Genomic DNA, 15,236 nt, shown 5'->3' with positions numbered 1-15,236 from the left:
AGGCAAACTGGAGTTGGGGATGGCAAAAGCAGGCTTGATGCTCCCTCAGCAGAACATATGTCATCCCTAATGCCTGCCCGTGTAGCTGTCTATCGCAAAGCCAGGGGAAGGAGCCAGCTCCAAGATGCATCTTGATGATTTGAGCACAGATACAGCACTCCTTCCTTCCTCCTCTGGTGCTCCGCAAAGCCTTGCTTCTCCCTCCCTCCAGTTGGGAATATATGCTAGTAAATCGCTGCTCCTACCGAAAAGGAGGACCAAGACCCCCTTTCCTGAATGGCAACCGGAACCCAGACCTTTCAGAACTACTTCTTCCGTGATGTCTGTTCGGATGGTGGACTTCCATGAATGGGAAACAAGCTGCCTTTGCACCTGAACGACCGAGGAACCTGCTGCCAGCGCTCAGGTAAGAGCCCTAAGAGGGACCTCTCCTCCAAGTATGGGGCAATGACCTCAACGGTGTGATCCATGTCGGCTTTGTGCTGCTCCTCGGCTGTAGTGCGTCTTCTACATCAGCTCAGAATTAGGGCTGCTGTTGTGTTACATGGGGGTTTCTAGGGTCACAGACTTGCAAAATAATTTAGGTGGAAGCCATGTCCAGCCATGTTCTGATATCTCCAAGGGCAGTGATTCCTCACCCTCCCTAGGCCCCTCTTCCAGTGTTTGACCACGCTCCCTGTGGAAAAAAAATCTCATGTTTTATCACAAAGTTGGGTGCCCAGAGAGAGTCTTCCTTTTCTTGTTTTCGGTCAGCAGTGGGAGAAGCAGTCACCACTCTCAGTGCTGGGGCTCTCTCAGATGTTTACTGATTTTTATTGGCATTGACAAAAGCAGATTGATGAACTCAGTTCAACCAGCGTCCCTAAAAAGAGACTGACAGCACCTCAGCTCTGAGACCACTCAGCAGCAAGCGGAGCCCACAGCAGTTCCTGCGGCACAAAATTACCCTGTCCTTTGGCCATTTGGAGCCTGCCAGAGCCCATTAATGCTGAGGAATAAGTTTTGGGAATAATTAGTATTTGAAGGATGAGCAACTCTAGCTGCCTTTCGAGAGAAAGCTGCAACAGAAATGTGTATTTCTTTCAAGGCCAATACACCCAAGTGTAATTACAGAAAGATTGTAGAGAAATGATGTATTTTCCTTTTAAAAACGGTGAGAAGAACGTGTAGAATCTGGTGTAACGGAGGAGAGCAACACTGGTAGCCAGGAATGCCTGGCATCTAATCCTGGTTTTGATGCCTCACAGTGGCCTTGGGAAAGTACTTTTTTGAGACTGTTTGATGCCTTGCTGTCCCTCAGGAACGTCACTAGTGCTGCTGATTCTTAGCATTTCTGTAACGCTTCCTCAGTGCAGATCGGTGCCAGCTCATGGGTTGCCATCGCCAGTACATTGTGCGTCGCAATTATTTATGATTTTGTCTGGGATAGCAAAGAGATCCCAAAGTAGATCTTTAGTAGATTTTAAGAACGTAAGAGCTGTGAAACACTGGAGTTGTAGCCCATGAGCAAGGGGTTGGACTGCTAGGACAATACGGACACAGGTCTGCTGCCGGGCCGTCCTGATCCAGAGAGCGGTCCTGTATCTCTGTGTGCTCGGCCCACCCTGCCCTCACGAGTGTTGTCCGGCGGCTGCGGATGGTCCCGCGGTTCCTCGCTGGACAGTGATGGTGCCCGGAGCTGCGGTCGCTGCGGCGGTGCAGAACGGTTCGCGTCGGCACCTCGGTCTCTAGGAGGAATCTGCGTTTGAAACGGTGCCCTTGGTTACAGCCAGCGTGCAGATATGTTAGAAGTCTTACAGTAGTGTCGCTGGAGATGACATGGAAGAGGCCAGCTATTATTATTACTTAGTAATATTTGAGACCAAATTCAGTGAATCTGGAAGCGAAAGGATCGCTGCAGCCAGTAGATGGCAGTGACTCGTTGTGCTGCTCAGTAGAAACCTCCCCATGTGTTGCAGTCCCTCCCCTGGACCTTTATCCCTCTCTGCTTTTAGAGGCAGTGATCATGAAAAACGTATTAAGGTTGAGAGAGGCTCTGGTTTGCCTTCGGAACTGTTTGTACTGGGTGAAAATTGCCTTTGTATGCTCTAAGGAGGATTTTAGGATCTATTCCTGATGAGGTATAACTGTTGCTGGCGGTACAGATCTTGCGTATCTATAAAGCTTGCACAGTGCTGCATCTGATAGTAGCCATTAGTCTGAACCTTGTGATAATCTTGCATCTCCCAAATTTATGGGAGGTGACAAAACAGACTTTGGTGTTGTTCCTCTGGCTTTCTTGGGCAATATATTAAAAGGAAAAAAAAAAATGTTGCAAAAGGGAGGACTTGTCTGCCTCTCCCCACCCAGCCTCCGTGTCTGACTGTCGTACTGCAGAGCCTGGAGATGGTGCACTGCAGGCCAGCGTCCTCTGAGAGCGTTGGCCTGCTCTGTGCGGTCGTGGGGTGTTTTGTCCTCCTTCAGCCCCAGTTTCATCTCTATTTCGTGTACTCTTGGGTGATGCTGGAGGGTCTTGCTGGCAACTGGTTGCCCCTGGGCTGTTGGGTTAGCCCGAGACGCTAAAGAATGCTGTGAAATGCTTGAGAGCATCGATGGGGAAGGTGCATTGTCTGTTTAAGGGTCTCGTCGGCAGGAGAAACGACTGGTTGCAGAGACAGAATTGCATATTGAAGTGTGGGATTTTAATCAATGAACAGATGGGCAAGTAAGAGATCAAATGCCTGGTGGTAAAGCTGTCACCCAGGTCAAAACAAGGTTGTTGTGAAAAACGGTTTTGACATTCTCAGCTGCACCGTTTACAAGGCAAATGGAAGCTATGTCCCAGATCCAAGTGTTAGCAAGCAGTGCAAGGACCAAAGGGATTTTTAATTAAAGAGAAAATAGAAGGGTAAGCAAAAAGCCAGAGCCAGACTGCATTGTGGTGATTACTTCTACTAGCTGCAAACCAAAGACAGTGAGCGAGGGGGTTCAAGGCTAAGTGAACAATTTAAAGCTCTCGGTGCAAACACTGAAGATGCACAAATACAAGACTGAATAGATAGCTGAAAACAAAGCTCTGAGAGGGTGCAGAAACAGAGGGCTTTGTCGGCTCTCTTAATGAATAATGAGGAATGAGGTTCTAAGACAGATTGGTTTGCGGCACTGGGAATAAATGGACAAAAGGAAAACTTTCAAAGCAATATTGCAGCTGAGCACAACGTTATTTCAGCTAAGCTGGGACAGAGCCATTCATAGCTATTTTAACATCAGAATGCTAAGCTTGTTTCAAACAGCAGGTCCCAAGCAAAGCTACCCTGGCATGTCTGTGTATAATGAGAAATACAATTTAGAGGGAAGAGGGAATAAGGAGTCCCATCTGTATGGAAGAAAAGCTTTTTCATTATTGCACTTGCAGTCAGCACAGTTTTCCAATCGCCTGTGCGTTGCTACAGGTTTGAACGTTTGAAAGGCAGTAAGGCACAGAAATAACTATCAAAGTGGAATGGTGAATACCGCTAGGCCGGTAATCTCCCCGACAGGAGACAGGGTGGAAATGGCAGAGCTTGGGACACCTCCCTGTTTTAATATTTGTGAAGCCTTTTCTCAGTCACAGTGTTGAGAGCTATGGAAAACTGGGAGCAAACTTGAGAAATCTTGAAAAAATTAAAGCTTTTGCATTTTCAGGTTTTCAAAGTGGATATATATTTTGGGGGAGAGAACAGTGTTGTTTCTTGTGGTGGTTCATGGTTCTTGGCAGGTGTCTTTGATTGAAAAAGATCAATTTTTCAAAAGTTGATGGGTAGAAAACTGCAGTCTTGTGTGTTGCCAAGGTTGGAAGGGACGCTTCTCGGGAATCTCGGTCTGTTTGTACCACGAAGCCTCACTAGGGACTTTGCTGCCGTTTACATGCAGTCCCCCAAACTCTGTGACGGTTCTGCCTCAAAGCAGCTTAGAGAGGGATAAGGCAAGTGACTGTTTGGCTGAACACTTGTCTCCAGCCTGTCCTTGAAGCTGATGTAGAAATGCTGACTCTATAATAAGAGTCATTTTGGACTAACTGCCACATACACTTGACTAATGTGACTCCACGCCAGGCAATCTGGAAATATATTAAACCTGTGAGCTGCCGCACTGATGATTTGCATGTCAATAACAGAAGGGAAATTGCCTCCTACGGGCTCCTCTCCCTGGGTTTTGATCCTGTGAAGTGCCAGGTATCCCCAGCTCCAGTTCACTTAATTGATTCCAGGAGGCAGTGGGGACCTCGTGGGATAACGAGGTCTCCTGGGGTGAGAGGCTCAGCTAGGCTCTTGCTATTACCTCCCTGCTCCTTTGGCCAAGTGAGGGGGGGTCAGCTAAAAATGCGCAGAAGCGATGCACGTTAAGAGGGATTTAGTGTCAACGTAGGCGCGCGCTCCTGCTGCCCCTCGTCCTGGCACGCTGCACCAGGCTCCATCAGCCTCTGACGGGCTCTCGGGGAGCGAGGAGGCCTGATTAGGGCACAGCGCACCAGATGAGCGGCTTTAGTTGGTTAATATTCAAACATCACTTCCTCCAGGCTCAAGAGCGGTGCATCCCTATGAGTAAGAAGTCAAGCAAAGGAGGCAGGAGACCTGCATGGATGAGCAAGGAGCTCCTGGCAAAACTCAACCAGAAGAAGGAAGTCTACAGAAAGTGGAAAGGGGGACAGGCCACTTGGGAGGAATATAGGAATGTTGTCAGAGTATGCAGGGATGCGACGAGGAAGGCTAAGGCCCGTCTGGAATTAAATCTGGCTAGAGATGTCAAGGACAACAAGAAGGGCTTCTTCAAATACATCAGCAGCAAGAGGAAGACTAGGGAAAACGTGGGCCCTTTGCTGAATGGGGTGGGTGCCCTGGTGACGAAGGATGCAGAGAAGGCAGAGTTACTGAATGCCTTCTTTGCTTCAGTCTTTACTGCTCAGGCCAGCCCTCAGGAGCCCCAGACCCCGGAGGCAAGAGAGAAAGTCTGGAGAGAGGAAGACTTTCCCTTGGTGGAGGAGGAGTGGGTTAGAGATCATTTAAGCAAACTTGACACCCACAAATCCATGGGCCCTGATGGGATGCACCCACGAGTGCTGAGGGAGCTGGCGGATGTTATTGCTAAGCCACTCTCCATCATCTTTGAAAGGTCATGGAGAACAGGAGAGGTGCCTGAGGACTGGAAGAAAGCCAATGTCACCCCAGTCTTCAAAAAGGGCAAGAAGGAGGACCCAGGGAACTACAGGCCAGTCAGCCTCACCTCCATCCCTGGAAAGGTGATGGAGCAGCTCATCCTGGAAGCCATCTCCACGCATGTGGAGGAAAAGAAGGTGATCAGGAGTAGTCAGCATGGCTTCACCAAGGGGAAATCATGCCTAACCAATCTGATAGCCTTCTATGATGGAATGACTGGCTGGGTAGATGAGGGGAGAGCAGTGGATGTTGTCTACCTAGACTTCAGCAAGGCTTTTGACACTGTCTCCCATAGCATCCTCATAGACAAGCTCAGGAAGTGTGGGTTAGATGAGTGGACAGTGAGGTGGATTGAGAACTGGCTGAATGGCAGAGCTCAGAGAGTTGTGATCAGTGGTACAGAGTCTAGTTGGAGGCCTGTAGCTAGCGGTGTCCCCCAGGGGTCAGTACTGGGTCCAGTCTTGTTCAACTTCTTCATCAATGACCTGGATGAAGGCACAGAGTGCACCCTCAGCAAGTTTGCTGATGATACAAAACTGGGAGGAGTGGCCGATACGCCAGAGGGCTGTGCTGCCATTCAAAGAGATTTGGACAGGCTGGAGAGGTGGGCAGAGAGGAACCTCATGAAATTCAACAAAGGGAAGTGCAGGGTCCTGCACCTGGGGAGGAATAACCCCATGCAGCAGTACAGGTTGGGGGTTGACCTGCTGGAAAGCAGCTCTGCGGAGAAGGACCTGGGAGTGCTGGTGGACACCAAGTTAACCATGAGGCAGCAATGTGCCCTTGTGGCCAAGAAGGCCAATGGTATCCTGGGCTGCATCAGAAAGAGTGTTGCCAGCAGGTCGAGGGAAGTGATTCTCCCCCTCTACTCAGCCCTGGTGAGGCCACATCTGGAGTACTGTGTCCAGTTCTGGGCTCCCCAGTACAAGAGGGATGTGGCACTACTGGAGCAAGTCCAGCGAAGGGCCACAAAGATGATTAGGGGACTGGAGCATCTCTCTTATGAGGAAAGGCTGAGAGAGCTTGGCCTGTTTAGCTTGGAGAAGAGAAGGCTGAGAGGAGATCTTATCAATGTGTATAAGTATCTGAAGGGAGGGTGTCGAGAGGATGGGGCCAGACTCTTTTCAGTGGTGCCGAGCGACAGGACGCGAGGCAATGGGCACAAACTGAAACACAGACACTTCCATCTTAACATGAGGAAAAACTTTTTCACTGTGAGGGTGACAGAGCACTGGAACAGGTTGCCCCGAGAGGTGGTGGAGTCTCCTTCTCTGGAGATATTCAAAAGCCGCCTGGATGCAATCCTGTGCAATGTGCTCTAGGTGACCCTGGTGGAGCAGGGGGGTTGGACTAGATGATCTCCAGAGGTCCCTTCCAACCTCAGTGATTCTGTGATTCTGTGATTCCCCAGAGCCGCGCAGGGGTGCGAGCGAGCTCCAGCTCTTTCCCAGGCGTCACGGATGGGTCAGGCCGTTGCGGGCACCGCTTGCAGCGCAGGCTGCCGTGGCCGGTTTGGCAGAGAGGGGGGGAAGGCTTGTCTGCGTCTCAGAAAAGACCTATTGCAGCAAGCCCGCTGTTACCGGGGGCTTGTTTGCAAGATGCATTATTCAATAGTGAAAAATCCGTACACTTGCCATCCCTAGGGCTTGTAATCTAGGACAAGGAGGGCTAAAACAGGCAAGAGGGTAGGAGTTTTGTAGGAGCGGATTACAAAAGGAGCTATTCTCCTGTGCAAGAGTCTCAGCTCGCCCCCTGCTAAGGTAGTGACAGCTGTCAGAGCTCAGCAGGTGTCCTGCGGGGACTCGGCAGGACAAGACGGCGGCTTTTGAGACCTGGACGTGGCACTTTTCCTCGCCGATGCGAAGGTGGGACTGGCTGGGTTGGACATGGCCCTTCCCGCGGGCATGAAGCGTCGGTCGGCGCCGCTGGGCGCTCTCGGGGCCTGCACTCCGGGTGAGGGTCCGGGAGAGACCCCTGGGCGGCGGCGTGGGGGCCCGGGAGGACACCGTGGCCCTGCGCCCCGCTGGGGCTGGCAGCGCGCTCCGTGCTGAGGGAGCCTCTTCTCATCTTGGATGCCCTCCGGCTCTTCCCTCCCGGGACTTTCTCAAAATGCCCTCTCTGTTTAGTGCGGGCTTGGGAATGACTAGATCCTCATCACTCTTCCCTTTTATTTCTTTTTTTTTCCTTGGTGATGTTCAGCTGCAGGAGTCTTTTGCAGCTGGAGGATGAAGCGGGCCTTGTTGGCTGGCCAGAGGCTCTTCCCGGAGGTGGCCGTCCCCGTCCCCCCGGGGGAAGGCCTTCCGCCTCGCCCCGGAGACTGGGACGCCTTTTCGCCTCCTGCCAGCGCCCCGGGGGCAGGGTGTCCCCGGGCCCCGCAGCTGCGGCTCCGGCTGGGGCAGCGTTTGCCCCTCGTGCGCGACGCAGGCTGATGCCGCAGCTGGGAGCCGGCGGTCTGCAGGCAGCCGAGCGCCGTGGCGGCTCCACGGGGGGCTGCCGATGGGATGCTCTTCCCTAACTACCTGAAGAATAAGATAAAGGCGCCTGGAGAGGGTAGGGTTTGCGATCACCAGGGCAACCGCGCGGCAGGCCGGAGCGCCGGGAGGAGGGCGGCAGTGCCCGGGTCCCTGGGGGCCTCCGCTGCCCTAGCGGGGGGCTCGCGCCTGAGGAGGGGGACGGGGCTCGGAGGGACACCCCGGGGGCCTGCTGGGGACTGGCCCCGGAGCACAGGGCGTCCTGGCCCCCGGGCGCTGGTGCAGCGGCTGCCTGCTGCCCCCCGCTTGCTGCTGGGAGCATCACCGCGGGGTCTCTGGGGAAGGTGGAGGGATGGCGCGGAGGTGCGGATGGGAGCGCCGGCTCGGAGCAGCCTTCCTGTTGGGCCGTGGTTGGGAAGCGGTGGCCTTTACCGAGCTGCTGACCCCCCCGGGCAGCTCCGCGGGAGCAGGATCCCTCCCAGGGAAAGGACTCGGTGGGCTCTGCTGCTGCAGCTTGGGCGCTCCGTACAGGAGAGCAGCTTTTGCCCTCTGTGATCCTCCCCGCTGCCTGCCGGCTCCCTGCTCTTCCTCCTCCGTTAGCAGCAAGTATATTTTGCCTATTGCAATTCTCTTCTGTCTTTGCAGTCTTTATTGCGGAGCTACAAGTATCCAGCCACGCGCGCACGCCCCCACATAGAGAAACACATCTCCTGCTCTACAAACAGGTGTAAAGCAGCCATACGTTAGCAAATCTTTGTGCTACCTCTGTGCTGTCTCTTCAGGGCAGGGAATATGTCTTGGTTTAGCGGGACTCTGGCACCATAATCCAGTCCTTCATCTGGAAGGGGCACTCCCTGTTTCCTGGCTCTTGAGGCTGGGGCCACCAGACCTCTAGGGAAAATAAGGCTTTTCCAGTGTGGTTGGGTCTATAATTACTGTATTTGGCCGAATGCCTTGGCCTGCTGATTGGCTTTGGAGGCCAGCTCTTCCATCAGCAGCCATCAAGTCCTCAATTATTATTGTTTTCAGAAGGAAGAGCTGGGAGTTGCTCTCTTACTGATTTCTAACGTTTCAGTCTTTTGATCACTGAGGACGGCCTGCGAGGGGTTCTGCTCGCCCTGGGCTGCCCTGAGCCGTGCTTGATAATGAGGATGCTCCATAAATACAGCCTTTGAGAGCTACTTCAGTTCTAAAATCTTGGGGAAGTGAAGCAGGTGCTCTGGAGCAGCGGCCTCAATAAATGCCAGCCTCTCTGGCTTTACTTCTCCGTGAATCTAAGTTTCCAAAGGCTCCCAGAGACTGGGATATTCACATGGCTTTTTGTGTATGTTGATCAGTGTTAAAAATACAACCCAAAACAGGCAGATGATCCTTATAAATCATAAAACGTCTCTGTGGTTAGTAACATTGAAATGTAGATCTGACCTCAGGAATTCTGCATGACCATTTTCTCAGCAACTACATTCAGAAACAAAAAGGCAACAGCTAGAATTAGAATAAATGGATTTGCAAAGCAATCTTTGCCATTTTGGGCCTCAGCAGAGCTTAGCTACTGGCTGGAGAACCCTCTTGGAAATACGGAGAAAGAGGGCATGCGTAGTTCACAGCTTTCTATGCATCTTATTGCCCTGCATGCTGCTAAATAAAATGTGTCCTCTGAAATTCTTCCAAATTAAAATTCAGACTCCCCTCTACCCGCTACCAGTAGCGGAACAGAGAACAGCCCCTGTTTACTACTAGCAGTGTAACTCCATCTTTATCAGGTTCCTCCAGCACTCTGCAAAAATTGGAGTTGTTAAACATTTCACTTTATATGGCTGGATTTAATTACTTTGGAAATGGAATGTTAAATCTCCTCTGCTGGGCTTTATGGCTTTCACCAGGAAGAGGCTGAGCCGGAGCGGGAGCTGTGTGTAAATCTGTCTGTGCTGGATGTAGGGCAAGCACCGCAGGCAGATTTCACAGGCGCTCAGCATCGCGTGGAAGCGTCTTGCTGTGTCATTCGCATTCAGATCTTCGCTCTCCTGATGCCGGGATGCCAGCAGAGCCCGGCCACGTGCGAAGTGCGCGCCGTCTGTTCCCAGAGCCCTCCCTGCTAACTGCGTGTTCACAGAAGGAACGATGCTGGGGTGGGCTGCGGCATGCTCCTTGCCTTGTTCAGGCTGGGTGAAGGGATGTGAAAATGTGATGCTCCGAGGTGCAGCTCCTTGCATGCCGCCTGCTGCTGGGATGTGGGTGCAGCGTGCTGGCGGAGCAGGCCCGTGGTGTGCGATTCCCCGGGTGAAATGCAAGCACCATGGAAACACACGCAGCGAAGCTGGTGCGCACGCGTGCGTTTGTGTCTTGTCTGTCAGCTAAGGCGGTTTGTCTAAACCTGTTGCCGTGTTAGCTCTGAGGGAGCCTTTCTGATGAAGCGCTGTTGTTATCGTCTCTTGCCTTGTAGCCACCTTGTTACCTGCTTTCCAGTACTTGAATGTAACGCCTCTGCCCCTCTGCGTGCCGCCCCCTCCTGCAGCTCCCGTGGGCAGTGACTGGCAGCCTGTCGCAGACGGAGCTGCTCTCCGCTGTCCCTGCTGCGGCTTCCTTGCCTGCCTTTCACTGATCTCCAAAAACTGCAGCTTACATCTGTGCCGTTCGTAGCTAATGATCAGCTAACGCCAGGTGAATATAAGCCACATCCTGCACTGCTGACAGCTGGATGCAGTTCAGATCTTGAAACCAGTGATGCATCTGTTGCTTCTGCTGGCTGGGCCAGCACCGTGCCTTTGCACGAAGGAACGAAGAGCTTCCCTTTTCCCAGAGGCTTGTCCGTTTTGGAAGCAATTGTAAGAGATTGCCATTTCTCCCAGACGTGGCAAATGGCTTCAGGCGAGAGCTAAGAGCTCTGTAGAATTATTTCAGTAGAAGTGATGCTTGCTGAATATTTCAGTAACTGGCCAACGTTGTGCAATAATTCAGCACAGCTCCTCTGTACACCGCAGGGGACAGAGCGAGTGTGGCCTGTCGGTGCTGCCTGGCATAGCTGTGCGGTCAGTACTACTAAAAGCCAGGGTGATACACTCTGCTTAGGTGGGAATCAGCATTTAAAGGCTTTTTGCTCTAGAGGGAAGCAGGAACATTTCTCCTTGTTCTGTGTTTATGGACTCCTGGTTGTCCTGGCACATATGCTTCATACATTGAGGGGTTCAAAGGAAGAGAGAAGCCTGAGGATGGAGACAGCCATTTGCTGTACCATCTGGCTGTGGTCTAGGAAGATGCCTGGTGCTTACCTGGCCTTTGCTCTAGGAAAGCTGGGTCACTCATTTGGTCCAGCTACCAAATTAGTGGGAGTCAGATCATGCAAAAGCAGCAGTTGGTGCTCTTCTGGAAACCCTTAAATGTCAGGAGTACGTAGTAGCCTCATCATTTTAAGTTACTTTATTTGCAGACGTTTTACTGAGGCTCTTGCTGGTATTTGGGTTATATGCATCCCTAGACGTGGGCAGTAGGCTTGGCATGTTCCCTGGCTTCCCAGAACATAAAACTGCTAATAAACGGACTTCTGCAGAACCCAATCTTTGCTGCATTTTTGTTCTTGTTTAGTTATTACATTTAGTCTCCAGTGATTACAGAGCTGACAGCTGGTGAAGATTTGCATATGGCATGAAATTAAGTGAGTTCATTTTAATGTCTAATCTGTGCAAAGCTCAAATTTGGTTTCTAAAAGCCTTGCTTTGCCTTATCGTTGCCGGCACATCTGCTTCATGCATTAGCCTTTGATTTCTAAAAGTTTATTTTCCCTGTATTTCACTAGGATGAACAATTAGAGCAGATCTTTGCAATCTTTAAGTGCTTTAATACCAGCGCTCAGGATCCTCTGGGGTCTGTAGCAAGCCTTCTGCCTAGATGTTGAGAAATATGTTGCCTTTCCAGTGTCCCTTTGTGCTGAGCTCTTCCGAATAACATTCTGCCATGAGAAGCTTCTCTAGCCCTCGTTGCCGTGACACGTCCACCGTTATGCTCTGGATTACACAACGCAGCAGTAAACCAACTCCTTTCAGAGAGCTGGTCTTTGATCAGCTTCCCTCAAGTGTGCAGAGTTGCTCCTGAGCCTTCGTTTGTCCTCAGAGCCTAAGGCTGGCTTCAGAACTGGGTTGTGCTATTTATATTCAGTTTCTCTTCAGTCCCCTCTTGTTCACCTCTTGTGCAAAGTGTCGGAGGCGGAAACCACCCATGCGCGGAGCGGGTTATGGCAGGGGAATTGTCCTTAGACCTCGTCTGCGCTTGGGAAATGCAGGCCACAATTGCTCGTGTGTTGAGTGTGGGAAGCCCTAGAGTAGCAGGTCCAGCAGCTTGGAGCATTTCCACCTGTCTGTCAGTGAAATCAGAGCGCTCTGCCAGGGCTGATTGCTGGGATCAGGGATGAAGCAGCATGTAAGAGTAAGGGGGAGAGGTCAACAATAACACAGCAGCTGCTAAAACTTAACCCGTGACTAACCTTGTATCTGATAAGGCTGTTTACTGATATTCTCAGAGCTAGTGAAAATGCTGGATAGACAGTGTCAAAGCTTTGTAGGACCTATTTCTGTAAATGTAGATGACCTAGTGGACTGGCCTTCAATTAAACTGGTGCCTCATGATGGATAGCTTTGGGAGAAGGTGACTGAAAAGTGTCTGGCAGGAACGGTTGACGTTTGTGAGATGGTTTAATTTCTGATTCACATCTTCATCCAAGCAGTGTTTAGATAATCCAGGAATGCAAACGATAATAGCACCAAAAAGGAGGTTCTCTATTATTTCCAGTTGTGAGAAAAGTGAGAAATATTCAGAATCTCCTCAAGAAGTGAGTCTTCAAAAACCATCCAGCTGTGACTCCAGAGCAGAGTTCTTGCAAACAGTTAGTTTTACACAGGCCAAAAGGGTTCGGGTTCATTTGTCGGCTGAAGGGCTGTTTAGACGGATGCAGCAGAGAAGGCAAAAGCAGGGGTAGCATCGCTGGAGACACGTGTGTGGTGCTTGCCTGGGCTGGCCAAGACGTGTCCTAGCCGGTTTGCTCCAGTGTGACTAATCCTAATGATACTCAAGTTCAAGGGAGAACTTGCTCTTTTCCTGTGTTTCGCACCAAAGATTTCAGTGTCATTCAGCCATCAGCTAACAAAATCCTCTCCATATGCCTTCTGCTCCTAGAATAAAACATACTTTACAGTTGGGGAAGGTGAAGCTTGGGGAGTGAGAAGATAAACTCTAATCATGCAGTTGTAAAGTTGGGACGAAATTCAGCAGTATTGAGTGCCCTGCTGCAGCCACAGCCCAGGTCTCTCCGAGTGTCTCGGGTATGTGGTCCAAGCTTGAAAAGAGGGAGAAAACCCGAAGCAGGGAGTGGTTTTGACAATGAGGGTGATGAAAGAGCACAATAGTCTTGGATTTGTATAATGCGCTGGGATTGCAAACCATGTGAATCTAGCAATGATAAGAGTAAAGTGAACGGCAGTTGTCTCTATGGCAGGTATGAGCTTTCTGAGATTGAAATTCAGGACTGAGAAAGCAAAATCCTAGATTTTTGGCAAAAGATAGGAGGTTTTTTTTCCTCCAGATCATCCGGAATAGAGTTCTAGGTTTTCTTTCTTGTGCTTTAAACTGTCTTGTATTTAATAGCAAGACATTAGAGACTGGATAAGGAATCAGGCAGGGGCAGAAAAAGCACTAGGACTGCAGCTCTTGCACTGAATCCATTTGCAGAGGCTCTCTTGCCTCTGGAGAGCCTCTTGTCTTCTGCCCCCCAGCACAGCCCAGGGAGGAGCGGGCCGCAGGGGCAGAGGGCCTCCTCCTGCCTGCTCATAAATGTCGGCAGGATCCAGAGGGAGCTCTGCTCTGGCCCTCCTCGCGCTGGGCTATCTTGGGGGCCACGCTCGGCCCTTGCAGGTGTGTTGGTCTGAACCCTCCAGCACACAGATTTGCCCTTGCTGGCCAAGGAGCTGGACCCCGCTCTGAAGAAGTATGCGGTGCCCACACTCATTGCTTCCAGACAACTTGGGATCTGAGCCTCGGGACCGCCTGGTGCCTACGTAGGGCTCATCCTTGCGCCAAATGGAAGTGGTGGGGTTGCTGCAGGCTGGCATTAGCAAAGGCCACCCTACATGGTGCAGGGGAGTTTCAGGTGATGGTAAATCTTGTTAGTGGGAGAAGAGCAAGTTTTAGCAGAGATGGGCTGTTCCTATGCTGCACCGAGGCTCCGTCGGGGTCATGGGCACCTCCTCTTTGCTGGCATTTATTAGCGCTGTCGCCTGAAAGATCTTGCTATAAATAAGTCTCGTGGCTCAGGCAGCTGCTCATTCAAAGAAATCAATTCAATTAAATTGAATTGGATGGAGGTGCAATATGGGTGCGAAAGACTTTGGCAGAGGGCTGTAAATCCCGCTGTCTACAGAGCTGGAGCTGGCCCTGTGCTTTCTGCCTTCCCCCTTTCTCTGAAGTCAGAACCCTTTTCTAGCTCCTTCCTGCGTCCTTACTTCTGGTCTTCTCCAGAACCAAAGAGGTTCTCAGGGCAGGAACTGTAGAACAACCATCTTCTGGCCTACAGGAGACCTTATAAATTATAGCCGTGTTTTGCACGAAGGCACGTGGGGCTGCGTGCTTGCACTGCAGGCAGAGCTGGGGTCCCGGAGCCCCCGTACCGCAGGCCCCGAGCAGCCGGCGTAACCGTGGCTCCGCAGTTGCCTCTCGGCGCAGGGCTAATGTCTGTCTTTGCCAGCCTCCTGATGAGGCTGAGCATCGCCTGCTCGAGGATTCAGCACTTCTGAGGCCTCTTTGCAAGGAAACGCTAACTTGCTTGGAGTAATTTATTTTGCACTGGTTTTGCTGCTCTGGGGGCAGTAAAAGCAGGCAGGTTGATCTCAGCTGTGCTTGAATGCAGCATCCCCGCTGGCTTCTGCGTATAACTGCTGCTGCGTCTGGGTTCCCCGCTCTGCCATGATTGAACTAAACCACACAAACAGCTCCTGGGTTAATGAGATTAAATGCATCCAGTGGAACATCTCTATTCGTCGGGAGTGTGCTTTTTGTCCAGGCGCTATTTAAATCATGAATTCAAGTCCTGAGGTTTTGCAAATCTGTGTCTCTGTGGACACCTTCTCTAATTTTCGGATCAAGTGGGGTTGATATTTCCCTTTTGGGGTCATCAAACCCTTCCCCTGTGCAGAGCCTGGCTGGCAACCAGCCTGCTGAAGGGCAGGTTCTCCCCCCGGATCGGCACGTTCCTGTTCTAATACCCGTTGTACCTACATGTACTTGTTTGACTGCTGAATGGGAGGAGAGGGGATTTTGAAATAAGCACAGCAGGGAAGAAAACCCCATGATCTAAAGCAAACAAACAAAATCTCATTTTCTCCTTGAATTTCTGCGGCCTGAGCAGCAAGCAAACAATTATTTCCCCACGGCTTTGCTGGGCGATCTATAATTCCTGAGTGACAGGGGACTAGCGCTCCGAAAGCAAGCTGCTCCCTGATGGATACCTGGGGCACCGAAGGGGACAAAGATCTGTTGGCACAGAGCCCTTCCGCCGCCTGGCGAGCCCTAAATCAGCGCGGCAGGAGAGGCCGCCCAGGCTGCCGCG

The sequence above is a fragment of the Apteryx mantelli genome, chromosome 17 (assembly GCF_036417845.1).
Source record: "Apteryx mantelli isolate bAptMan1 chromosome 17, bAptMan1.hap1, whole genome shotgun sequence".
NCBI lineage: Eukaryota > Metazoa > Chordata > Aves > Apterygiformes > Apterygidae > Apteryx > Apteryx mantelli.
Note: the sequence above shows the minus strand (reverse complement) of the source record.